This window comes from Vulpes lagopus, chromosome 4 (genome assembly GCF_018345385.1).
Source record: "Vulpes lagopus strain Blue_001 chromosome 4, ASM1834538v1, whole genome shotgun sequence".
Taxonomy (NCBI): domain Eukaryota; kingdom Metazoa; phylum Chordata; class Mammalia; order Carnivora; family Canidae; genus Vulpes; species Vulpes lagopus.
In genome coordinates this window covers 52,419,921-52,446,749 of record NC_054827.1, presented here as the reverse complement: position 1 = coordinate 52,446,749, position 26,829 = coordinate 52,419,921, and the positions used below count along the sequence as shown (strand labels likewise).

General features: G+C 49.4%; 1 protein-coding gene across 1 annotated transcript in view; it reads right to left on the bottom strand.

Annotated features, from left to right (window-relative positions):
• Window positions 1-26,829, bottom strand: part of TMEM178B (transmembrane protein 178B) — a 345,331-nt gene that overhangs the window by 15,364 nt on the left and 303,138 nt on the right. The window lies entirely within an intron of this gene.

Genomic DNA, 26,829 nt, shown 5'->3' with positions numbered 1-26,829 from the left:
CTCTCCCTCTGCCTCTGCCCCCGTTCGTGCTCAATCTCTCTCTCAAATAAATAAATCTTAAAAAAAATAAAGAGAAATGGATGTATGCAGGTATCTGGTGGATCCTTGATAAATGGATGAATGAATGAATAATGTGTTGCCATTGCTCCTGAGCAGCATCCTTGGACAACCCACCTCACAAGGGGCTTTGACGAGAGTCCCAGGGCGTGGAGGAGACGGAGGCAAAGGTGGGCGAGGACCCTGCCCGACCCAGTTTTCTCAGGTAATGAACTCAACACTCAGATTTGTAAAGTGGCAACTGACTGGGGGATGTGGGGTACAGAACACCCCCCATCCCTTGCTGCCACCACAACTCTCTGGGGTTCTCTGGGGGAACTAACACAGATTCTGAAAGCCTCTGTGGAAACTGTATCTGAGCTGAAGGATGGTGGCCTCCTCTTCCTTCACCCCAAGTACAATGCGAGGTCCTCCACTCCCCCCAAGTGGTAGATAGGAGTCTCTGAGGCTGGGTCTTTGGAATCTTGTCATTTTTATTTCCCGTGAGCACTTACTGAGACCTAGGTGAGGATCCAAGGAATCATGCACAGTCACATCTTCTTAATAATTCCCTCCATGGCTTGGGGGTTGGGCCTAATTCCAACCAGACTCCAGGACTAACTGTAGTCACAACCTGGGAGTTAAGTGAAAAGAACTCTAGCCCAAGCTCTCCCCCTGGAGCAAGGCTCTGCTGTGTGCCCCAGACCCGGCTGTAAGAAGTGGCAGGTGTAATGCAGATGTGGGAGGCAGGGATGGCTCCCATATAGCTGTCACATCTAAGTGATGTCGGGTCTGGTGTGTGTGTTGGGGGTGGGGGGGAGCATCCCTGTGGCAGTAGCTCCAGGACACAGAACAGCTCATCCACAAGTATCTGTTGGTGTTTATGTTTACGGTAGATGCTAGGAAGATAAAAAGAGAGTAAGATATGGTCCCTGCTCTTAAGGACCTTTAATAAAATCTAAAATAAAAAGATGTTTTGAAAAAGCTTATCATCTAGTTGGGGATATGAGACATCCATAAATGAAGAGTTGAGGATAAAGTAGAAAGAGCACCAGACTGAGGACCAAGAGGCTGGGGTTTAATGTCAACCCTGAACCCTGGCCCCTTTGGCTGGAAGATCAGAGGTGGAGCAGAGGGCTGTAGGGTCCCTCCCACATCTAGCAGTTATGGGGAGAAGGAGGAGGAACACCCAGTGGTAGGTGGTAAGGGTCAACTCTCTGCCTGAGACAATCAAGCTGGGCCAGGGAAGGTTTCCCAAGGAATCCCAAGGATTCTGAAGGATGAACAGGATTTCCCCCAGGTCGCACACAGAAGGGGGTCCTTCCCTGGTCTGGAGAGTGTCCCTCCTCCACCTTCAGCGCCCCCCCTTGTCCCAGAGCTCAATGCAGAGACGGCAAGGCATGCCTACGTACCACTGTCCTGTGCCTCTCACCTCCAAAATGTTCCCTGCTCTAGCCTAGTCCAGCGTCTGTCATTTCCCACCTGAGCTGCTCTAACAGGTAACTGCCAGCCTGCCTCTGTCCTTGCCCCCAGAGAGTAGCCAGGGCTATTTTTAAAATTTCATCAGATCGTAATTCTCTCCCCAGCTCAAACAAACCCTCCAACAGTGTCCCATCACACTCAGGATGAAACCCACACTCCTGACCCGACTGGACCCTGCCTCCCTATCTGGCCTCATTTCTCACCTTGACCCCCTCAAATGTCATCCTCCCAGAGAGATCCTCCCCGGCCTCCTTCTAAAATAGTGCCTCCCCGGTGGTTTTCTGGCTGTTGTCTCCGCTCTGCCCCTGGGAGAGGGAGTAGAAGAGGCTCCCGCCCTCTCTCCTCTCTTTGGCCAGAATAGCCCTGCTTTCATCTGTGTCCCCACGAAATTTCATTTGAAGAAAGGAGTCCAGTGATGTCAACATTTCTGAAAAGCACCGGGCTTGTCCATTTGCAGGGGGACCTCAAGGTGTGCCATTTACAGGGACTGAGCTGTGGACAGCGAAGTCCAATGGCTGCTCCCACAGTTGCAGGTCTACGCCTTTGGCAGGAAACACTAATCCGTCTTGGGGCACCCGGGTGGCTCAGCGGTTGAGCATCTGCCTTTGGCTCAGGGCGTGATCCTGGGCTCCCAGGATAGAGTCCCACATCTGGCTCCTCCCAGGGAGCTTGCTTCTCCCTCTGCCTGTATCTCTCATGATTAAATAAATAAATAAAATAAAATAAAGCTAATCAGTCTCAATTCTCATTGCTGCTGGTGCTAGAAGGGGCCTCGGACTCCTAGTCAGCCCCTGCCCTCCAGGCAGCTGGCTGGTTGGAAGGAGAAGTGACATCTGACTGCCCTTCCCTGTGCCAGAACCCTCCATCCCGTGACCCTTCCCTGTGCCAGGACCCTCCGTCCTGTGAGCCCTCCCTGTACCAGGACCCTTCACCCCATGAGCCCTCCCTGTGCCAGGACCCTCCATCCTGTGACCTTTCCCTGTGCCAGGACCCTCCGTCCTGTGAGCCCTCCCTGTGCCACGACCCTCCACCCCGTGACCCCTCCCTATGCCAGGACCCTCAATCGTGTGGACTCAGAGCTCAGGAAGTCCAGCTCAAAGAGACAGCGCCACCCCATGGAGCTGCAGACTGAGAGAGCCTGTGCTGTAAGGCCCGCTGGACAGAGGCCTTAGGGTCCAGACCCCGGTAGGGTCCCCACTGGCGAACCCCACCCGGGAGTGGGAAGGACGGCAGGGAGAGGGAAAACGTCAACATGATGCTTCCTTCTGGTTGCTCAAACCCGCCACCTGCTTCCCTCGAGGGCCCTCCCCACTGCAGCCCTTTTAGGACTCAGAAGCACGACGTCACCCGGCGTGTGTCCTGTGGGCCCGGAGAGGACACGGCCCACCTGGCCCACCAGCTCCCCATCCACTCCTCCACATTGCGCTGTCCCTAACTAGCGCTTCCCGGGTTGCCAGATATTAGACTCCCGCCCCACGCCCCGAGTTTCAGCTTCTGGCTGCTGGTCCTCGTCCCCCTGCTTGGGATCCCTTCCCTCCGTCTCCAGCGAGGGGCTTCTCATCCGCCTTTTGTCTCTGCGGACCCGACGTTCCCAAGCTCTCGCCCCACTAACACCCCCCTGCGGGCGGCCTCACCCTCTTCGACTTGAGCTACCACCGCTACTTGATTGATTCCTAGGACCCGTGATATCCTATACTACGTCATTACCATTACGTGTCCCCAGCCCCCAGGGACACAGCTGGTCAGGGTGTTCCCCCGCTACCCGCAGGTTTCCAGCGCTTTTCCCCATAAACCCCACTTCCCTTAAGCTCCTGACTTCTTTAGTCTTCCCAAATCCTGCCTCCCTAGTGGGGGGGTCATCCATCCTAGTTTGCCTGGCAGTTGGGCATGGGGGTGGGGCCCTGGAAGGTGGGATTTTCATCCCCAAACTGGGAAGTCCTGGGCTACGTGGGACTACCAGGCACCCTTACAGGTTCCTTCACTGTCCTCCTCCCCACTCTGGTGCCAAGCGATGGTACTGTGACCGTGACCAACTTACTCTTGCTTGTAAATCCATTTAACCATCATGCCCTCACCTGGTGAGGATGGAGACCTCGATGTCGGGAATGCTTTGCCCATGTTGAGAAAGGCCACGCTGGGGTTGCACTGTTTTGGGGGCAGCTAACTCTTGTGTCACCCTGAGATGTCACCAAGGAACACTTAATCGGCAGGCCGGCAGTGGTCCTACACCAGTGCCACCTTAAAACTCCATGAGTTTTAAGCCGATATTCAGAGTTCTGGGGTCAACTCCATCCCTGCTCAGCTCAGCACACTCCCGGAGCACAGGCTGCAGGTGTGTAAGGTGTGAGCAGGGCCTCCTGCGTGGCTGCTGCTATATTAGCACACACAGGAGGGGAGGGGAGGATGTGTGTCTCCACCCCCTTTAAGGATGATCAGAGAAGCCATTGGCAGTAACGCCCCAGCAATGGGCCCTGGGGAGAAAGACAGCATCAAAACTGAGGCCTCAGATGAGGCAGCAGAAATGCTCTTCCTAATTCAAGAAGCCGCCAGCCAGGAAACCGAGGCCCGCGAGAAGATTCTCACAGGAATCCAGGGCAGTTACATATTGTGTGCACAGGCACTCTCCCAAATATCTATTCCTTATGTGACCAAGTGGTGCCCAAAACTCCGCTGGAGTATAATTTCTGCAGCTTTCTAGGGCATGAAATCCATCTGCATGACATTTTCTGTTCCTGGGAATGAGGACTGACGTCTTGGTACCCCTGGGCTCTCACACCTTCGTTCCCTAGTCGCTCCGGGGAGAAAGGGCCTCTGTTCTGACCCCAGCCCACCCCGCGTGCTGCAAAGTGGTGACTGCAGACCTGCTCTTGGGGGTGTGCACGTCAGGGATGTCTGAGGAGCAGCTCAAGTCCTCCCTCAGACACTCCCCTGTTAGCCCCTCTCTCATCTTTAAAACCATAAAGAAGCAAATCGACAAACAGAAAAAGGATCCCTCCTCCTCCAATGGCAACTGCATCCTGGGAAGCTGATGTATACTAAACCCTTCCTTTGCTGAGATTAAATACCTCGGCAGCATTTAGCTCTCAAGAGCACTTTATAGCTTTGCTCAGACCTGTGTGGAATATAAATTACTGTTGAATTATACACCATTGCATCAGCAGCAGCCAACAGGCAGGCCACGTGGGGTTTTACATTCGAGGTGCCTGAGGGGTTCGTTGGGATGAGGCATGGAGCGGTGGTGACAGGCTCCGGAGAACACACCACAAGGCATGGTGCCCTGAGTTCGGACAAAACCATCCATCACTCTGCAAACTCTGCAAACGCTCTAGGCAGACACACTGCAGGAGTGCTGCCACGCAACACCCCCCTCCCTCCCCGGCAAGCGTGCGTGTGTTCCCAAGGTTGTGTCGAAGTGCTACAAGGCTGCTCTATGTCTGGGCCCCAGTTATGCAACATCCCCAACTCAAGCACTGAAAGGGACTGGCCCATGCATACAGGTTGGCATCGGTCCTAAAGACAATGCTTCCAGATTCCTAACCTAGAACCTGGAGCCTTATGCTTTCATTTTCAAATATCTACAGGGTGGCCACCAAATCTGAAAGCACTGGTGTCACGGACCGAATCGTGTCCTTGCAAAATTCCTATAGTGAAACCCTACCCCACCCCATGCCTCAGAATGCGACTGTGTTTCAGACAAGGCTGTCACAGAGCTGATAAAGTTAAAAGGAGGCTGTTAGGGGGGAAGTCCCTAACCCAAAGACATACAAAGAGACACCAGACAGCTGCACACATAGAGGGAAGACCATGTGAAGAGACAGCAAGAGGGTGGCCGTCTGCAAGCCGACAAAGAGGCCTCAGAGGAGACAACCCCGTTGACGCCTTGATCTTGGACTTCCAGCCTCTGGAACTTTGTGAAAATACATTTCTCTTGTTTAAGCACCCAGTCTGTGGGATTTTGTTTTGGCAGTCCTAGCAATGTAATGCAACAGGTGAATACGTAATAAATGGCTTATTACCGTAATATTATAATCCACGATAAAATAAGACCATCTATGTTTCCAGACTTTATGGCCACCCTGTAGCTAGAAGAGGCATCTCAACATAGCCATATAAAACAATAGCTGCTGGGCATTTCCTGTTTTTTTTTTTTTTTTAACCCAGCTAGTCCTCCTCACCTATGTATCTATGTTTATTCCCACTCAATACCCATCAATCCATTTATTTTGGGGGGTATAGACTTAAATTTGATTACAACCTCAATGGGTCTTGTGGCATCTTCACCAAAGACAGAGCCTTTGGAAACTTGTGCAAACATCTCAAGGGCTAAGCAAATGGAAGAGGGCATTGGTGGTGTTCAAGTGCTTCTTGTGATGGGAATTTACTAAGGTCAAAGGACCTTTTTGTCCTGTGTCCTTGACTGGAGTTGGACTTTTCTGTTCTCTACCTATCTACACAGAGCCTTGATGGTCTAAGCCAAGTCCTGTCTCCCAAGAAGCCTTCCCTGAATATGCCCAGCTTAAGATTATTCACAATTTTTCTGAATTCATAAAACTTTCATGATGGGGAACAGGTCACCTGACAATGATAGGGACCCTCTCTCGCTCTCTGTTTTAGTTTGTGTTCAGCTAGACTGTCACATTATCCAGAACTGGCATGGCAGTGATGTCTCCTGCAGCACACACAGCACTGAGCATGAACTCCACGCCACTAGAAGAAATGGACTTCCAGGCTAAATGGCTTTCAAGTGAAAATATGGGCTTTGAAACCTGGAGGGGAACCAAGCCGACACCATATCTGGTCATCCCATTCTTTTCTTCCTCCTCAATGGTTCTGTGATTGCTGAGGGTTTGTGCACCTGCACACGTGTGTGCCCATGTGCGCACGTGTGCCCACGCAGGTATGCACCTACCCATGTTTCATTGGGCACCCTGGGTTTCAGGAAGCATTTTTACATTCACAGAAATTCTGCATTGGAATAATACGCTCTCTGCAGGATTATTTTGAAAAGCAGTAATAAATGTGAAAAGGCTTATAGAAGTTAAAATTGCTTTCTATATGTAAAGTATAATATTAGAAATGGAAGGCTTTAAGTGAGGGTGAAGAACAACTGTTCTGGAGGACAAGGAGAAAATGCGGTTGCTGTTACCTCTCCATCACCCACTCCACATCCCCCCAGCCCCGCCCCGGGGTCCCTCAGAACTCTTCATTCTGTGGACTTTGTTGAATCAGAACCACAGGATTTGGAAGATCTCAGATGTCAGAACACATTTCCAAGACAGTTCTCCTCAGTAACGGAGCTTATCTTTGGGCTCAGAGAGGTTACAGCCTCCAGGAGGGGTTAGATGATGTCACTGGTGGGTTTGTGAAGAAGTTTGTAAACCTATGGTTCAACCAGGATGGGTAAAAGGAAGTAGCCCTAATAGCAGTGTTGGGAATTGCTATGTAATAGAAGTTGGGGACTTTTTGTAGGTGCTATAAAGCTTCTGGTTGGTTCCTCTGGCCTACAGGGGTGGCATCTAGAGTTCTCCCAAACTCATTTATTAAACACCTATCATATAGTGGACTGTGAGAGTTATCTTTTTATCATTTTTAATGATCATTTTTAATCGACACAGTTTCTTTTTTTTTTTTTGTAAAAACACTACCACAATTCTTTCCCATAGGGAAGTCATTCTGAGACCCCAATGATTAATTCAGACATATGCACCTGATTCAAGCCAAGTCTCAGGTGTTTTAACTTCTGTACCTCTTGAGGCTGTGATTACATATGCGTGCATATATGTGCAGTACAGAACACACATTATATAATGCACATAGTAATCTCTGGTTAAATACTTTTAGACTATTTTTTAATAACAGGACCTGAATACATTTTAGATTATTTAAAAAAAAAAAAGAGGTCCCAAAGCATATGTGACAGAGCAAACATCTGATTTTGCCTTAACACCTCAAACTGTTTTGATTGCAGAAACATCTGAGAACTATCCATTATATTTGCTCCCACTGTCCCCATTTAAAAAAATCCCCCCAGAAAAAGCCACCACTGGCCCACTCCACTTCTACCCACATGCCCTGGGGTATTTAATGTTTCATGGAGCAAAAAGTTGGGAAGAGGGGAGGAGGGTGTTCTGGTGTGAGCCATGAGCTTTCTCTATGGTGGGCATATATGTATGTGTGAGAGAGTCCTAGAAAGACAATGAAACAAGAGTACAGCATCACATCTTAATGTGAATCTCTGGAGCTTCCTACCCATCTGGGTCTTGGTTCAGAGCTGAGAGTTGGTGGGATCCAACTGGCTTCTTAACTAAACCGAGAGTGGCATCTACAGCTGTGCAGAAAGGAACATTCTCAAGCTGTGAACAGTGAGCTTCCAAGAGTAAAGCCACTTAGCGCATGCCATCTTCCTGCCACTGTTTCTCTTTTTCTCTACTTCCTTTTCTAGGCCAACCCTTTCTGGTGGATGACAATGGTCTGTAGAGCAAATGTGGAGAATCTCTAGGGTGGAGGGCAATCTTGTCCCGAGTTTCTTGCTTGAGGCAATGCTTGCAGTCATTCAAAACCTCCTGCAGACCATGTCTGACACTACAGCTTCCTGAATGCTCTGGTCACTGATCTTCCTAAGTAATAGACAAGCCACATCACCCCCCAGGGCCAGCATGAAGCCCAGCACAAGTAGTGTCATCATTACCTACAAATTCCCGTCTTGGTAGTTTAAGGCTCTCTGGCCCAGAGGTACACTAAGGCAGCCTGCACCAGCTACCTGGTAGAACTGCGGCCAATGGGGATGTGCAGAGTGGGAAGAGAACTCCACCAAGAATCAGAAAATCTTGAGTTCTGGTCCCATTCCTGCCCATGAAGTGGGCAAACCACCTCATCTCTCTGGCCTTGATCCCTCAACCATACAATATGGAGAGAAGGACCAGATCCGTTCCTTCCAGTTAAGTAGAAGGGACCAGTTAAGTGGAGGGAAGGACGGGATCTGGTCCAGGTAAGTGATTCCCTGACTCTCCACATTGGGGTATGACAGTTCCCTTCTCTCTGAACTGCTCTAGGACAGGCTGCCAGTTATTCTGTCAAACGTGAGCCACCTGGAGAGAAGACATCGCTTCTCACCTGACATGCACAGAAGGGCTGGTGGATGAGACCATCAGATGCCATTACTCGACATCAATGTGCATATGAGGCTCTGCTCTAAATTGCCTTGATTTTAAATGTGGAAGGATTGGGGCCCAGCTGTTTAAGTGTCTGGAAGAAATTGGCTCCTGAAAGAAATCTCTCAGGCTTCTACCCTATCAGATCCAAGCCAACGCCATGTTAATTAGGAGAGGAAGAGACTTGGGGTGGGAGCCAGAAGATCAGGCGAGCCTGCCACCTGGTTTGGTTTATGTTTTCATGTGCCTGGCACATTTGTTAGCTTGGTCTGGCCTTTCTTGAGATGATGTCACCTCACTGCTGGGTCACTGAACACATAGTTTTATGTGGATCGAACACTGATATGTAATATTTATAAGGTGGCAGGCATTGCTGCAGGTGCTTTACAAATGCTAGCTCTTTTATTCCTCCGAGCCACCTTATGAGTTTCGGATAAGGAAGGTGAGGCACAGAGAGGTTAGAGAGATTGCTCAAGGTCACACAGGATCCCATACCTCACGCTTTTGCTGCTTATTATGTTGGCTTTCATTTCTCGTGCATGTGGGTTGTCTCTGGAGCTGGACTGTAAGCAATACAAGCAGAGAAGCCATCTTCTTCCCCAGCACGGCCTTGTATGCAGTGGTGCTTCAGTAAGACCTATCAACTAGATGATGACCTGTCATGACCAAAGGGGCTCCAGGGAGGTTCTGGGAACCACTCAAACTCATGGCTCAGGTAATAAAGCTCTGAATTCTATTGCTGAATTCTTCAGAGAACTTGGAAGACCTTTCAAAACCCGTATATAGTTTCACTCCTTACTTGTGCCACCATAGAGGGGGGAGCTCCTGTAGAGAAACAGGAGCTTCCTAGCAGGTGTAGGGTAGGGAGGTCGAGAAAGGAAATGAATCAAGATCACAGCATTACTTTTTTTTTTTTTCAGTAAGCCTCTTTGTAGTTTCCCAGTTGGCCAGAAGCTAAACCCAGTGGACAAAGCTGGTCATCAGAAAAGGACCCCATGGGAGCTCAGTGTGGACCCCAGCCCATGGAAGGCATCCTACCCTTCCACCAGCTCCTCCTGGATCTTCAGTGGGTCTCAGTCTGGGCACCTCTTTTAACTCCTCTTTTCTCTTGGAGAACTGGAGGATGATAATTACTCATCTTTGCTTTCTGAACTCATACTTTCATGAGAAGAGAGTCACAGAAAGGAAGCCAACAGGACCAAAAACATGTCAGCTTTATTACTGGTAAGGCTAGCATGGCAACTGTGGCTTGACCCCTGGCCACATTTGAGGGTTCCTATACAGTCCCCCTGGCTGACATTTTAGGATGATTTGCCAAAGGGAACATTCAGGGTTGCAAAGCAGATACACTCACCCTGAAGTGCTGACTCACTGGTGGGCCAAGTAAAGAAAGATAAATAGGCCTCCTGATGCCAGCCTGGCCCTGGGTCCTTGACCTGGGAATGCTGCCCATGTGGAGAACAAGCAGGGGCAGAGGACCCAGATGGTGCTAGGCTCCACGAGCTCAGCCTCTTGACAAACCTCACCAGAGAAGTCAGTCCCCTCTTCTCCCTTGGGAACTAGAGTCTTAAAAGGTGGCATGTGGTCCTGAAAAGAGAGGTTTCCTACTTTATGGGCCCCTGATGGGAATGCTGAGATCAGGAGAGAACTGTCCGACTTCCCTTTGGCCACCCTAACTCAGGCACCATAAAGAGCTGGACCCAGAAGCTTCTGGGAATTGTAATTGCAGTGGGACTTGTCTGAAAATGTTAAGAGCTGAGCCACAGGGGATACTTTCATTAAACAAATTGTAGCCTGGAATGGTGGTGGAATCTTTAAGAAGTTCCTAGGTTTTGTTAGGGTGAGTAGTGGGAAGGACACAGCTACTGGCATTCCTTCCTACCCAGGGCCAAAAGGAGGAGGTCAAACATCATGCCAGATTGACATTTTACCTTCACATAAAGCTGCTTAAGTATTTTTCTTTTTTATATAAAAGGGATTCTTTTTTTTTTCTTCATTCATGAGAGTTTAGTTACACAGAGATATATAAAAATGGAAATGTATTAATGTCACATGAAATCCTAAATGAGAACGAAGAAAGAAAGACTTGGTGGGGCACCCGGGCGGCTCAGTCAGTTAAGCATCTGACTTCGGCTCAGGTCCTAATCTCAGGGTCCTGGGGTGGAGCCCCACGTCGGGCTCTCTGCTCAGCGGGGAAGCTGCCTTCCCGCTCTGTCCTTCTATCCCTCTGGCCCTCCCCCCCATGCTCATGCCCTCACTCTCTCTCAAATAAATAAATAAAATCTGAATGAATGAAAGAAAGAAAGAAAGAAAGAAAGAAAGAAAGAAAGAAAGAAAGCAAGCTTGGCATACTGCTTCTAGAAAGTGGCCAACTCCTAGTTTTGGTGCACGTTCAGTTGGCTGATGGTGTAAAAGCCCTTTGAGGGCAACAGTAAGACCAAGTTGACTTGATTCTTCCTTCAGCCTTCATCTCTAGCCCTCCTTGAGGCTACTCCGGAGCCCTTGGCACAGAAAGGTCCTCTTTCTCTGTGTATCCGCAGTCCCTCTGTTTTGGCACCACCACCCTGCCTCCACCACTCCCTGGGTGGCCCTTGAGGACAGGGACCATCTCTGTGTTCTTATTTGTGTGTCCTGAGTGCTAGCACGCAGTATGTACTCAATCAATGTTTAGCGAGGTGAACTTAGTTTGTAACACAGATAATTAAGAAGAGCTATAGAGGAGTCTTCAAATATTTAAAAGACTGTTGGAGGAAGATGGTCCTGACTTTATGTTGCTATAGCAGAAAGGATCCAAGTCCAATAAGTCGAAGTTAGCAGAAACCACATTAAGGTTTAAAATAAAGAGGAGCAAAATGACCACTGGAGGAGCCAACAAGGAAGAGGTCCCCTGCTACCATGGAGGCTTTGACCCAGAGGGGAGATAGGACGTTATCTCGATTTCTGCTCCTGGAGATATTCACAATGAGGCAAATGCCATCAAAATGGTACAGAGTGATGTCTGAGTTCAGAGGCAGAGTCTGGCTTCAGTGAAGCTGATCTAAAAGGTTTCTAGAAGATGCTGAGCATGCCCTGAGCCTTCAGGAAGCTGAGGCCTTTATCAGGCCAAGCAGGGTAGCACAGTGGCAGGCAATGGCAAGTGGTCTGTAGGGACCACAGGACGTGTGGCTGAATGTGAGCCTGGGGCGAGACTGCGAGCAATGATCAACTCTAGCCTGGCGATGCTGACCTGAGTGATCTAAGCAACATGGAATCCCCAAGTGTTTTCATCAGAGAAATGACATGGCAAGAGGTATATCTTAGAAAGACAGAATGGTGTAAAAGGTTGAATTAAGTGGAAAGTCAAGAGGTGAACATTTATGCTTTACTTATCTTCTGCTAGATGCTTTTCCTATCTATTATTTCATCTCATCTACACAAAAACCAGACTAGGTAGGTGGCACCCCTCAGTTTTACCGATGAGAAGATGGAGACTCAAAGCTTGGGAACACAGATGTCCACCAAGGGCTAAGTGACTGGCCAACACTGCCATCGTACCAAGGGCTCCCGTGGCGCTCGGGGAGTGACAGGAGTGACAGAGCCACAAAGCCATGTCAAAGGAAATACTGGCAGATGCGGACAGTTGATGCTAAGGTCCGGGTGACACTAGAAAAGTGAACAATGACTCAGTGGTGACTGGAAGACTTCTGGGCTGAGGAAGGCAAGAAAAGCAGCACGTTTCATTGGGAGAAGGGGAAGGACAGAAGCTGACATTTGTCGGGCACCCACAGTATGCCAAGCGTTTAGCACGTATGCCATAAATGTAAAACACACACGTACCAGAGAAAGCACAAGTCTAGTTGAAAGCACGTTTGAGGTTCCAGAAGGCTGGAGATGTCCAGAGAACAGTTAAAAACATGAGGCCGGAACTCAGAAAAGGCCATTCCATAGCAGTTCCAGACGCATCTGATGCAGAGGTCACTATCACCATGACAGCAGATATTGGTGATGAGGACACACATTTGTAGGGAAGAAAGAGCACCAGAGGCCACATTTACAGGTAGAACAAAAAGCAACAAAAAACAAGAAAGGCACAGAAGGCAGGAAAAGTCACGAGTGTGTTGTCATGGAAGAGGAGAGATGAGAGCCTGAAAAACAGCGACAGGTAAACCCGCGTGAGGTCAGAAAGAGGAGGATCAGGGACAGGTGACAGGCGGGACAGCCAGGAGGAAGCAGGTCTCCAAGCAGCAGCTTCTGTGACATGGTGGGAACAGAAACCAGACTTCAAGAGATGAGGGGGGTTGGGGGCAGAGCTAGAGAAATGATGAGATTAATCTTTTTTTTTTTTTTTGAGATTAATCTTTTTTGTTCCATGAACCCCAAGCTTTTTCTGTCTAGAGCATAGGAAAAGATGAGGCTCTCAGCGAAAGGGGCTCATTTCCCTATTTCTCTGGGAAACATCCCTTCAACAGAATCAGTCTCATCTTCTCTTTCTCTCTCTTTTTTTAAAGATTTTATTTATTTATTCATGAGAGACGCAGAGAGAGAGGGGCAGAGAGACAGGCAGAGGGAGAAGCAGGCTCCATGCAGGGAGCCTGACATGGGACTCGATCCCGGGTCTCCAGGATCATAGTGGGCTGAAGGCGGCCCTATACCGCTGAGCCCCCCCGGGCTGCCCAGCCTCATCTTTTCTGCCACCCCAAGAACAACAGCCTTCATCCACCGCGATGAGAGCTCTGTGTGGAGTCGTCTCTCACCCTAGCAACTTGAGGGTCATAAATACATTGACAACTTCATTTTTGTTTGAGAGATAGCCCCGCATGATAAGTACAAGCTGCAGGTTTCAGAGTCTAAGAGATGTGAGTTGGAATCCTTGGTCTGGGCTCCATGTGACCTTCAACTCTCGAAGCAACTGCTAGGAGCTACAAAGGTAGGCGCCAGTGATACACTGAGCACGTGAATAAAAACGTAGGAAGTGCCCATTACGTGCCAGACAGGTCCACCTTCTTAGTGACTTCTCACCACAGCCCCAGGGGGCAGGCTACTATCTTACAGATGGTGACACTGAGGTTGACCTTCATCACACCGGGACTCCATGCTACTGTGAAAGCTCTGGTAGTAGAAGCGACTCCCTACTTGGCTCTACCCCCCTGCCTCCTGCCCTCCCCCCAGGGGGGTGGAGGAGGACCCTCTGGCTCAGGTGGAAATGAAGGGTCGTGAGCAAGCCTGTCTGCCTGGCTGGTTAATTCCTCAGGCTGCTTCTCTGTCCCGGGTGGGCTCACCCAGGAGCCTTTCCTTTTCTTCCACATGTCCCGCCAACAGGGAGGGAGGAGTGCGTATTAACCTGCAGGCCTTAATTTCAGGCTCCCCCATTTAGGTAATTGCTTGTTTTGTGGCTCTCGGGGGCCTGGTTCGTGTTCTACAAAATTAGGGCTGATGGGAAGATGAAAGCATTAATATTTGAACAACATCTACCACTGATACAGCACAGATGCTCCAAAATGTGAGCTCTTCTCTCCCGCTCTGCCTTTTCCACCTGCCTCTTCTGGGGGTTTGAAGATCCCCTGAGGCCTTCCCCTCCCTTTGGAGCTCCCAGAACTGCCAGTGGTCACCCAAATCCATAACTGATCCCCTTTCTGGCCTTTCTGTGTAGCCAGTACCTCCCCCACTAAGAATGTTGGACCAGTGGCTTGAAGCTGTCCTCAACGGCTCTCCAGCTGAAACTTCAGACCCAGAATTCTTTGGTTTTCACTCTTTTGCATTTTTATTTTTTAACTATTTTTTATTAATAAATTTATTTTTTATTGGTGTTCAATTTGTCAACATACAGAATAACACCCAGTGCTCATCTCGTCAAGTGTCCACCTCAGTTTTGCATTTTAAAGGTGGCCATCATGAAAAGGAAAACTGCTCTTTTATCACACTAATTGGTTTAGGTGTCTGTTCTCCAAGATTGTGAGCAACTCCAAGGCTCTGGGGTTTATCTTCTGCAGTATCTATTGCTTAGTGGGTATTTAACAACTGGTTGTTTATTTAATGAACGAGTGGGTTCTAATGGTTGACTAAAGTGGGGATATGGGTTGGCCTCCTTCACAGCCACATCTTGGATATCTTTGATCTTCCAATGGCTTCTCCAGACAGGGAGAGGGTTTTTTCCAAAGCCCAAATCCAGACACGTGGTATGAGATGTGATCTGATAACAGGAAAGTGTATTTAAAATCAGACTTCCAGAATGTTAGGGACATGGAACAGCTTCACACAGGCCTTTGCTCCCCAATTATTTTATACTTGGGGAGAAAATGCACGCCATTACCCACCTGTCATCAAAGCCCAGGGTCTGTTGGAATGAAAAGGTATGTCCGCCAGAGTATAATTCCTTTACCTCTCTGGGTCTATTATAAACCTTCTCCAGAGAAATGCCTTAGGGCCTTCCCAGAATCATTCTCCCACTGGTACCCCCCAGGCCTTCAAAGCCATCACCAGCTCCCCATTCAAGCGGAGAACTGAACAGTCCAGGATTGCCAAGCTCCTCCCCACCCCCAACCATAGGGGGCATCATCACAGTGAGGTGCAGGTGTGCCGCCCTGGGTTCAGAGGTGAGCCAGCCTGTATGCTGTAGGGGCTGCCTGGCCCTGCTCCCCAGCTCAGTGATCCAGGCCAGTTCAAGCCAGCTCCCAGGTGCCCAGACTCAGGCCCAGTTAGGGAATGGGGCCCTAACTCCTGTGTTCCTGTAGCGCATCTCAGCCACCCAAGAAGTGGGGGTGACAAGATGCCTGGGGGACTAAGCTCCAACCCTCCCTCCTTCCTTGGGTTTGGCTATTTTTGATGCTGCTTCTCACCTGTCCTTAACCCCTCAGGGCAGGACAGAGGAAATTCCCCCTCATTTATACCTGCTCCTCCCTTTTGTTTCCCTAGGAGCCTCTTTTAAGCCCACTAGTAGGGGTCTCTCCAGTTATTTCAGGAATGAGCATTTTTCTTTGATTTATGACTCATTTCAAGAGCCAGAGGCTCGCCTGACAAGTTCCCTTTCTCTGAAGCTTGCACACCTCTGTAAGAACATCCTAGAAGAGCCATAGGGATAGAAGCTTTTGAAGCTGCTTTAGAAATTACCTAAGTTTCCATGGCAATCAAGCACTCTGAAGTCACCACCACATTCTGGGTCTTTCTGTTTCCACTGAAAAGGCTGTTGGAGAAATCTGTTCTTTCTCAGCAATCCCCCCCCCACTCCCAGGAATGGAGCTTGGATTCCAGCTACCCTGCCCTTTCTTTCTTCCCCTGCCTACCCTTCCCACTCTTGCCAATAATCCATGATCTGCAAGCAAGGACCCCAATTCAGTGCAGTGACATTGTTATTTCGACCCCAGGAAAGACAGGGTCTTGTTACCATGATAGGAGGGGGCCTTAGGGTGTCAGAGTCCTGGCCTGACTCTGGACTATATTCACTGGATGATTCAGACATTCTACTGCCCGTGTTGGCAGAGGCAGGCCAGCCATGAAGGCACCAGGCTGTGGAGAGATCAGTCATCCTGAGTGAGACCCCAAATCATGCACCCCGCACTCAGCCTAGAGACTGAACCAAAACCACGCCTTACCATCTAGAGAAATCTAACTTTGCTATTCCCTTGTCTCCTCTGTACTTCCAGGTCTGTCCTGCCCACATAACTGGTTTTGATTGTTTGCCACAGGAACGTCACAAAAGATTCATCAATTTCCAGTGAAAACATCGACAGTGTGTGCTCTAAGATTTCACCAATCCTGCTGTGTCCATCAATCCTAGACATTATCGGTATTTGCAACCAATCTCAATCAAACACCTGCATTAAAATAAAGGCCTTAACGCAAACTTCTAATTCTCCATAAACCCTGACCTTACTTCCCTGCCCTGAGACCCTGCCAGTTTTGACAGGTGCTGTTCTCCCCAATTGCAGTAAGCAACCAACTCAGCTTCTTCTGATTAGCAGGTTGTGTGGGCAATGTTGGGGGAGCCAGCTTTTGATCTCAGGAAAGGGGAACACATGCCGATGTGATTATTTGGCCATCACAGACAAGGGGTGATCTTAAGCACAGCAGCCTTGGACTAAGTTACAGAAAAGAGGAACTGTAAATAGAATAGAAGACAGACCTGGTTTCTCAAGACCTTCTAGAGTCCCTGCAGCAAAAGGCTGCTGTGCCCTGGGACCAGAGAGTGTGAGTGTGGGACAGAGATGGAGGCAGAGCTGGCGTCATGGGCATGTGTGCTTGCTTTAGTGTTCTGCTGTCACCACCCTGAAATTCTTAAATGTTTAAATAAGGGGTTCCAGGTTCTCATTCTGCACTGGGCCCCATAAATTATGCAGCTGGTCTTACCTGGAGGGGAGGGATGCTCCTAGGTGTATAGCAACACTTTCAGGGGCACGTGACAGTCTCTCTACCTGACCTGGCCACCTTGGGGCATAGGTATCCATGCCCCCACTCGTAGAAACTGCCATGGGTAGTAGATGAAGCCCCAGGTATTGGCACCCCAGAAGGAAGCCAGATCACTGATACATGCCACATAATATCAAGCGATCACCCAGGCAAAAACCCCAGGGCAATCCGTGAAAGAGAGAGAAGGCAGGCCAAAATGAAGGATGATGCCCTCTCAATCAAACCCACAGCATGGCCTCCAAGGGCCTACATCTGCTCTCTTTTGGGAAACGCCTCCATCTTGCTCTATTCCTGTCACAACTGTCCTCTTACTCATCTTCCTCAGAACCAACAGGCTCATTCCCTTCCCAAGTCCTTTGCACCTACTGTTCCTTTTACAAGGACTGATCCTGCCAAGTCTCTCCAGGAAGACTTCCTTTCAATGGAAGATTCCCACTGAAGGCTTCCATTCAAGCCAACTGCTACCATCCGAGAGGCCTTCTGCCCACCCCCCCACTGCCCCCTCATCTATGGTAATGCCCCATCACTCTCTATCCCCCGGCCAGGTTTCTTTCTCTCCACAGCTCCTGTCACCTGGTCGCGTATCACATACTTATGGTACTTCTTATCTGTCTCTCCAACAAGACTGTAAGCTTCCTGAGGACTTTGCCCTATTCCCCACTCTAGCCCAAATGCTTAAACGGTGTCCAGCACATGATAGGCAATCAGTATTTATTGAATGAAAGAATAAGTAGAGTGGCGATTAGCTAGAGAGACATCATCTGTTCAAGCGATTTTATCTTTACCATGCCCTGGCATGTGTCTGTGCACGGTGTTGCTAGTGATGCTATGGGGCTGCTGAGAGCGGACTGTCACTAAAGGTGGTTGTTTTCAAAAAGTAGCTAAAGTAGGGGCACGTGGGGGGCTCAGTGGTTGAGGTCTGCCTTTGGCTCAGGGCGTGATCCTGGGGTCCAGGGATCGAGTCCTGCATTGGGCTCCCCGCAAGGAACCTGCTTCTCCCTCTGCCTATGTCTCTGCCTCTCTCTCTCTCTGTGTCTCTCATGAATAAATAAATAAAATCTTCAAAACAAAGATAGCTAAAATAATATCTAAAGCTTTCTGGAGAATAATGCTAACCGTTGTCCTAAGCCTCTCACGTAAGTTAACTCTATAATTCTCACAACTGTGCTTCCAGCAGGTACTATTATTAGTTCTCTTTGCAGATGAGAAAATTGAAGGAGTACATGAAAGGTAATTAAGTAACTTTCTTAAGTCACACAGCTCCTTTGGTTCTGCACTAGTTCTTCATGATAAAAACGTAATTCTCCCTTTTAGATGGATGATTCTATCCATCTAAAAAAGTCCTGAACAAGGACTTCAACCTCCAGTTGGGTGGCAGGGAATGGAAGGCAGCTCACTGGGCATGTGTGGGCAGGGGCATCCAAGAGATGAGGGTTGCTCATCCCATGAGCTCTCTTGGATACCTTCACCACCCACCCTCCTTACCACCTCCTTCTAGAGTCTGCTTTCTGTCTTGGCATTTCCTTCTGGGGATTTAATGACAAAGCATTAAGAATATGTAGCACTGTGGTTTGTTGAGTGTTTGGTGGGCAGGTTATAGGCATTCTGACATGGCCTTCACTGATGAGATTTGGATTTACAGGACCAAGGCTGCTTGCTATTGCCCTCTGAAGTACAAATCTTTTTTTTTTTTTTTTAAGTACAAATCTATAATGGGGGCAGGTCCCAAAGTGTGGCAAGGGTGCAATTCTTTTCAATGTGGTCCAGCTCTTCAGGTGAAAATGAAGTCCTCCTGCTGCCTGGGTTGCTGGAAGGATTGATCCTGGCCCCTCATTCTACATTAGGTAAGGGTGCATGTTGTTTCTTAATTCTCCTGGCAATGTGTCTCCTCCCCTAAATGTCTTTGTTTTGAATGTAATTATCAAATGCTAATAAATATTCAAATATGCACCTTCCGAAAGGCAAGACATATATATTCCAGGACATGAAGTACTTTGTCAATCTCTGCTTAGGATTTTGCAAGAAAGGTTGTAAGACAAAAAGCCAAAAGGGGAGTTGTGATGTTCCAGTGAAATCCCACATGAACCTATAAAAGCAGTTTAGCAGGGTAAGTAAATGGGTTTTATGTCCTTGTTTGGTCATGGTAGATTATAGATACTTCTCTGCCTATCAGAATGGACTTCGGGCAGCCCAGGTGGCTCAGCAGTTTAGTGCCGCCTTCAGCCTAGGGCCTGATCCTGGAGACCCAGGATCGAGTCCGACGTCGGGCTCCTTGCATGGGGCCTGGTTCTCTCTCTGCCTGTGTCTCTGCCTCTCTCTCTCTCTCTGTCTCCCATGAATAAATAAATAAAATCTTAAAAAAAAAAATGGACTTCACTTAGGGAATACATATAACAGTAATGGCTACCATTTATTGAGGGTTTTATAAGCTTTGCACCATGGAAAGTAATAGAGTTACTGGATTTATCCTTTCCTCCAATTCAGAATATCTAATTTCCATGGTCTTCCTCTTCTTTCCCATGAGTCTTGAAGTAATGACCCACAGTCATTAAGTTGGAGCACTGTGCCTCCAGGACTTAGAGAAATGCTGTTCTAGCCAGGTTTCTAAGTAGTGCTGGAGTTAGGAGTGACAGTGGGGAGAGGCTGATGGCAACCCTAGACCTTATTCTACTATGTGGGCATCCCTAAAATCACTTCACTGCCTAAAGGAAAGAGTCCTCCAGGTAAAACGCCTATTGCCTCAGACTTTCATTTTAAGATTGCGTGTTCTCAGAATTGCTGGACCTTTATCAAGGCCTCTATCTCTCAGAAGTGGGGTATCTGGGGATTCACAGCACAGCTGAACTGCTCTCCGGTGAGCCTGGTAGAAGGGGAGAACATCTGGCATCAGTGCTCTGCAAATCACTGCCATCACTCAAACTTGATAGCCTAAGGCCCTTTAGGACATTCTCTTGGCTCCTCTTGACTGACTGGGAAGCTAGAAAAGGCCACACTGGTCACAGGTGGTTGGGGAAGGACCTCTAATGATTTCCTTTTCCCATTACCACCTGTGCCCTCAATTCTGGCCATGATCTCTTCCATGTGTCCTTTTGTATTTTGAGAAGGGATAAACGGAAAGGGAATTGAGTGATGGTACAGCCGTGGGACTGGCACCTGCTCAGAAGCAGACTGGAGGCATGAGAATGTGGAAAGATGGGTGTGTGGCCTGGGGGTCATGGGGACCTTCAACATGGGGAGCTGAAAGCCCAGGCAGCAGGATGAGCTGCTGTCACAGGCCAGCTCTGGTTCCAATGCTGCCACTCACCAGCTGGGGGGCCTGGGACAACTGACACAACTACTCTGATCTAGAGACACGGGGACATCACACTGGATGGCCTCCAAGGTTCCTGCCAGTTCTAATACTCTCAAGCTCCCATTTAAGATAGAGGTCCTTGTGAATTCATGTGTAATCTATACCCTACTTCCAAAGGAAATTTGAGACATCCTATGCCAGAAGTACACAGACCCTGGGACTGTTCAAATAAAGAGAGAAGGAGGATAAGGAATCCCACAGAAGGGGAGAGGATCAGGCCAGGTTATTTTCTTGAAGGATAGCTCTTCCATTGAGACAAAACAAAATACTTTCTCTTCATTCCACGTAATTCACTTCTGCAACGCATGCATTCAACAGATATTAAGGGTGCAGACATTGTTCCCAACATGTGGGATGCTTTGGAAAACAAGAGAGACAAGGTTCTGGAGCTCATGGAGCTTCTATCTAAGGGGGGTGGGCGTAAAGAGGCAATGAACAAATACGGACTGTTAACAACTCTGCAGACATCTAGTGCCCGGATCTTGGTGTCTAACACCCTTCTCCAATTAAAGGAACCGGCGCTCCTTGGAGAAATAGCTCATTCCAGGTCTGGGCAGGAACTATCTAAGAAGCCTGGAGCCCCTTGTGGTGCCAGAAAGTAGTAAGAGCTTAAATAAATAAATAAATAAATAAATACCGACCACCAAAACCAAAACCCCACATTGATAAGAATATGTCAAAGTAGCACAGGGCCAGGAGCAGTAAAACAAATCTAGTATTGGATTATAACCCAGAGTAAAAAATAAATATCCGTGAGTCCACGCTGATATAAATAAAAGATGGGGTAAGTTGATAAATGGAGGAGAGAGACAAATCACTCTTGCAGAAGTATTCCAAATAACTTACATAGATACTCCACCCTAAAGGAGAGGGAGCCTATGTTCCCTGTCCCCAGGTGTGCACCGCACCTGGTGACATCCTTCCAAAGAGAACAGGATGGAAACAGGGAAAACAGTAACTCTACAGTAGAGGATACCCTCCCCCCTCCACCCACCACGACTTCAGCCAGGTCATCCCAGGCAACTTCACAAATCATGCGGACAGGATGTAGCCTTAACATGATGTGACAAATGACACTTGACCCATGTGATTTTCCTCCCCAACCCACTATCCAGCCTAATCATGAGAAAAAAAAAAATCAGGCAAGTTCCAGCAGTATGGATGAGCAGTGCTCCTCAAAACCACTGAGGTCATGAAAAACAAGGACAGTCTGAGAAGTGGCCACAGCCGTGAGGAGCCTAAGGAGACGCGACAACTAGTTGTACTGTGGGGTCCCGGATGGGAGCATGGAACGGAAAGATAATGGAGATCAGGTAAAAACTAAGAGAAACTGAATAAACAATGGACATTTGTTAATAATAATCTATCACGGGATGCCTGGGTGGCTCAGTGGTTGAGTGTCTGCCTTGGGCTCAGGTCATGATCCCAGGGTCCCGGGATCGAGTCCCATGTCGGGCTCCCTGCATGGAGCCTGCTTCTCCTCTGCCTATGCCTCTGCCTCTCTCTCTGTGTGTCTCATGAATAAATAAACAAAATCTTTTAAAAAATAATCTAACACTATTTATTCATTAATAATTCATTAACAGATTCTGCTAATGGAGGATGTTGATAAGCGGGGAACTGATATGCAGGGGCAGAGGGCAAGATGGGAACTCTGTGCTCCCTGCTCCATTTTTTTCTGTAAATCTAAAATTATAAATCTAACAAGTAGATCTATTAAAAAAAAAAAAAAAAGGAGATCTGAAGGTGAGAGATGGAAGAAGTCAGAGACTCTCCTGCTGGCTCTGAATACACAAGCTTCCCGGAGTTTGGCAGCCACAGGGAACTGAATCCCACCAAAGAGGACCCTAGGCTCAGATGGGACCCCGGCCCCAGCAGACGCCTCGACAGCAGTTTTGTTGCTTTAAGCTGCTAAAAAAAAAAAAAAAAAAAAAAAAAAAAAAAAAAAAAAAAATCAACCTAAACCAAAATACAACAAACATTTCAGAAAGTGGTGAGTATGCCGTAGAAAGATGAATTAATTACAATGTAGACAGTGACAGGGTGGGCTTCATGAATTTGGGTGGCCAGGGAAGCCCTCTCTCAGGGTGACTTCTATTTGGGATCTGAGTCTGGGGAAGGAGCCAGCCAGGAGGCCCGGGGGAGTGGAGAGTACTACGAGCAAAGGCACCGACCAGGTCCAGGGCCTGGGAGTGAAGCTTCGGGTGCTCCAGGACAGAAAGGCAGCTGGTGTGGTTGGAGTGACATGAGAGTCGGGGAGAGGAGAGAGCAAGGGGGCTGCCCGGGGGGTACTATGAGCCAGACTACACTGAGCTTCCACTACGGACGGAGTGTTTGGGTATCCCCAGGATTCTTCTATTGAGATTCTAACTCTCCAGGTGATGGTACTAGGAGGAGGGGCCTTTGGGAGGTGATGAGGTCCCGAGGATGGTATCCTCAGCCTCATAAGAGGCCCCGCAGGGCTCCCTGGCCCCTTCTACCACATGAGGACACAGCACTAGGGGGCCTGTCTATGAACCAGAAAGTGGTTCCCACCAGTTGCAGAACATTCCAGTGTACTGCTCTTAGATGCGCCAGCCTCCAGGACCGGAAGACGCAAATTTCTGTTGTTTATCAGCCATCCCATCTCTGGCCTTTAGTCATAGGAGCCCAAGCTGGCGAGGACAGCTTCTAAAAAAGGTTGAAGAATTTGGATCTTATTTTCATTTTGACTAGAAGCCTCGGGAGTCCTGGTAGCAGACGAGTGACATAGCTGACTTGCAGATTTCAAAAAAAATGATGTTGACTCTGTGAAGGACTGCTGGCTGGGTGCCGGGTGGAGTCGGGGCGCCCAGGAGCAGCCGAGACCAAGGCTTAGGCCCAGGCGGTGGCGGAGATGACGGGGGTCCTCCAGGAGCATGTGGTCGGGGGTGCGGCGGGGCTGGATGCTCCCACTCGCTTTGTGGATCTGCATCCGTGCGGGGGCTCCGAGGCTCCCCAGCAAGGGGAATTATAAGTAACTGCAGCGGCCCCATGCTCCCCCACCGCACCGTCCGTCCCCCGTGTCATGCTGTTCCCGAGCTTCTGAATACCACGGGTGATTCATCAAGACTCTCGTCTCTGGCAGTTGCTTGCACCCAACTGGTGCTGTGCCAGTCTGGGCTAGCTTGTCTCCTGGAGGCATCACCAAAGGGGAAAGGGGCTCCCACCCACCGCCCCCCAGCCTCCTGGCCCCACAAAGCTGTCCTGCTTCATTGATTGCCTCCTCGGGGTTGAGGGTTAATTAAACAGTTTGTTGCTGGTTACTTCACAAGGTACGAGGTACCCTCTATGTAACCCGGGAACTGGATAAATCTGGAACAGAGTAGTACACAGGATCAGCAGCCTCCCTCAGGCTGGGGCAGAGAACAGGTTGGTAATAGCACCTGCTGCTTGGTTTTCATTTTGGGTTTTTTGTCAAGTGCAATTCCAGCCTTGGACTCTTGACTCCAGGCTTACCTTTTCTTGTCCTTGCAGCTCCTCCTTCTTCCATCCGCTCCCCACACCCCTGCCGGGCCAGCTCCAGCCCCGTTCCCCCTGCTGCTGTTGGTACCTACCCCCTGTGCCTGGAGCTTCACCTAATCCTCTGGGCGCCGCTCTGGGCTCAGACACAGGTGCCTGGCACGCCACTCTGGGTGAAAGCTAGGGCTCGGAGACCTTTTCAGGTCCCACTTGGCCATAAAGACCTGTAGTCTGGGGGACCACCTTGTTCCTGAGGTGGCCGTCACTGGAGCAGACCCTCTAAGCACTTAACAGGCCAACCTGAGAAGGTTAGCTTGTAGAGGACAAAGACCAGTCGGGTTCTGGGGGGATTCGGTGCTGACAAAGGGCATTCTATAGGTCAAAGCATCCTTTCAGGTTTGACACCTGGGCCTCTGAGTCACTCCCTCTGCTGGGCAGGGATGGGGGTTAGGACAGCTCCTGTTCCTGGGTGGGCTCCCTCTCCAGGCCTGAACTAAGCTAAATTCATGGGGTCAGCAGATGGCAGCTGCTCCAGGCATCTGGACTCCCATGGCTGTGTCTGGCCTCGTTGGAAAGGATACTAACTTGAGGAGGACGAGAGTGTTCTCACACCCTCTGGAGCTTCAGCTTCCCAAAACAGCCACTGTCCAAGAGATCAGCCCTTAGTGGCTTTGTCTTGTCTTTGTTCCTGTTAGAGCCTGGCCTGATGGTGACATGAGGTGTGTAGCCATCCTTTCTCTCCCTAGCCCCTTCTGGGATGGTACAGCCCTACTTGTGGACACAAGTAACCAAGCTCCAGGGGAGATGGAATGGGTTAACCCCAACCAGGACAGTGCCCCAGTCACCAAGAAATAGCTCTTAGAACAGCAACTTCTCCAAAGCTCTTCTTGATGCTAACATTTTATCGTCAACTATGATTTTGATGTTAAAAAAAAAAAAATACAGTACATGTCCTAGAAAGCAGATTTTGCTGAGCCCCTCAGTAACCAGGGCTTGGATAGGTCTGCGCAGTAATAACTGAAGTCCTGTTGTGGCATTTGGCTTTCTCCTGCTGCACAAGGCTTTGAGAAAGAGTCATAAGAGGTGGGGGAGGGTAGGGAAGGAAGAAAGCCAATCACGAGAGGTCGTGGCCAACTGGCTCATCCCTAGAAGCATAACATTTTGCCACCAGAGACAACTTTAAAGTTCAGCTATCCCACAGGCTCTCACCCCTGCCTGCATGTGAGGATCACCCCCCCAGAAGTTCTGCTGGGATTGCTCTGGGGTGAGCACCCAGCATCAGTATTTTTAAGAGCTCTTCAGGTGATTAGAGCGTGCAGTGACAGAAGCGTGGATGAAGCAAAAGGTGAGCCATGCCCTCACTCAGGCACCCTGTCGGGCAGGGCCTCTGATCCCCAATCAATCAAAGCTTTCAGACTGTCAACCCCAAAGCCCCAGGCATACTTGGCTGTGCGCAGGGCCCCAGGCCCCCTCCAGCCACCCTCATCTCCTTCCCACAGAGTTTCCACCCATGGTCTCAGGTGAGCAGAAAGTGACCCTGTCCCTACCCTGGTCACAGCTGTCAGCCCAGCCATGGTCACTCAGGTCTGGCTGGCTTATCGCCTGACCAAAGGTGTGTGATCTGCTGGAGAGGATAAATGGGCCAATCACATTCTTTCTCTATCTCTCTGGAACCTGGCATAAGCCACCCAGAAGGAAGCTGAAAGGTTCTGCAGACTTAGCACCTGGGCAGGCTGTGAGCCTTGCTTGGGGCCTGGAGAGAGGGGAGTGCCTGCAGGGAGCTGCAAACACCCTGAAAGGGCAGGAATGAAAGAGTGTCAGCTCCCAGAGCTCAAGGATTCCTACTCTGCCTGAGGCCTGTTTGCTCAGCCTTTCCCCCAGATTCCTGGGAGACCTTTCCAGAGCCTTAGAAAAGCCCATTCACTGGAGCCTTTCTCTGTATCACCAAAAGCGTCTTAGAGAGAATGCTCACTACAAACAGAGCCACTCTGCTTTTATCTCTTTACATCTCAGGGTCCAGGGGAGATCTTGACTGGAAGGTGGACACAAAAGGTCTCCACTGTTGGCTAAAACACAGTGCGGAGGTCAGGGGCCGAGGCTGAGCCTTGCTTCACTGAGGACACGGGCACAGACCAAGGACAGGGCAGGTCTTGTGGGCCTGTCTCTGAGGAAGACCAGTAGGAGGGGTGTAGGGACCGTTAGAGAGCCCCCCTAGATACCCCATGACCACAGGTGTGGGACATCTGATTCTGGGGGCACAGGGTTGGGTAAGCTTGGGGCTCCATGGGAACCTGGTCTTATCTCTGGCACAGAATGGCTATGCTTCAGGGGTATGACTGGGCCTTCTGTTGGGCCCCTGGAAGGATCCTACAATTCTCCCCCTCTACTAACTGATAGCTCACTAGCCCCCAGACATCCCTTCCATGCACCCAGAGGGACAGCAGCCACCGTTCCCAAGGCTAGTCCACCCCTCCCATCTTAGGCACTTCCCAGAGGGGACCTGGCTGGCCAGAAGCATGTGGTGCCTCAAGTCTAAGGGACATGGTTTCCCCGTAGAGGACTCACTTTCCCTTCTTCCCATACATACATCTAATTCCTGCTGTCTAAGCCCCGCTCCACCTCCACCAAGCTCCACACAGGGCACCAATCCACTTCTTGCAGAGGAGACCGTGAGGGGCAGACCCGATGGTGAGCTTCAGCTCTGGGCCGAGACATCAGGGGAGGGAGGTGCATGCAGAGTGTGGATCGAATTGACTTTCCATGCACTGGAACCTATTCCTGCCTAGCCATACAATTCTCCGTATCTACAATCCCTTACAGGGACACGGGAGCAGTTCAGTGGCCATGACACCAGCAGAGAGTTACAGGAGATGGATATGAGAGAAGGTCTAGCCCTGTCCTACCACCCTGGGAGTGTCTTATTTGGAAAAGGTAAGAGCATTTAGG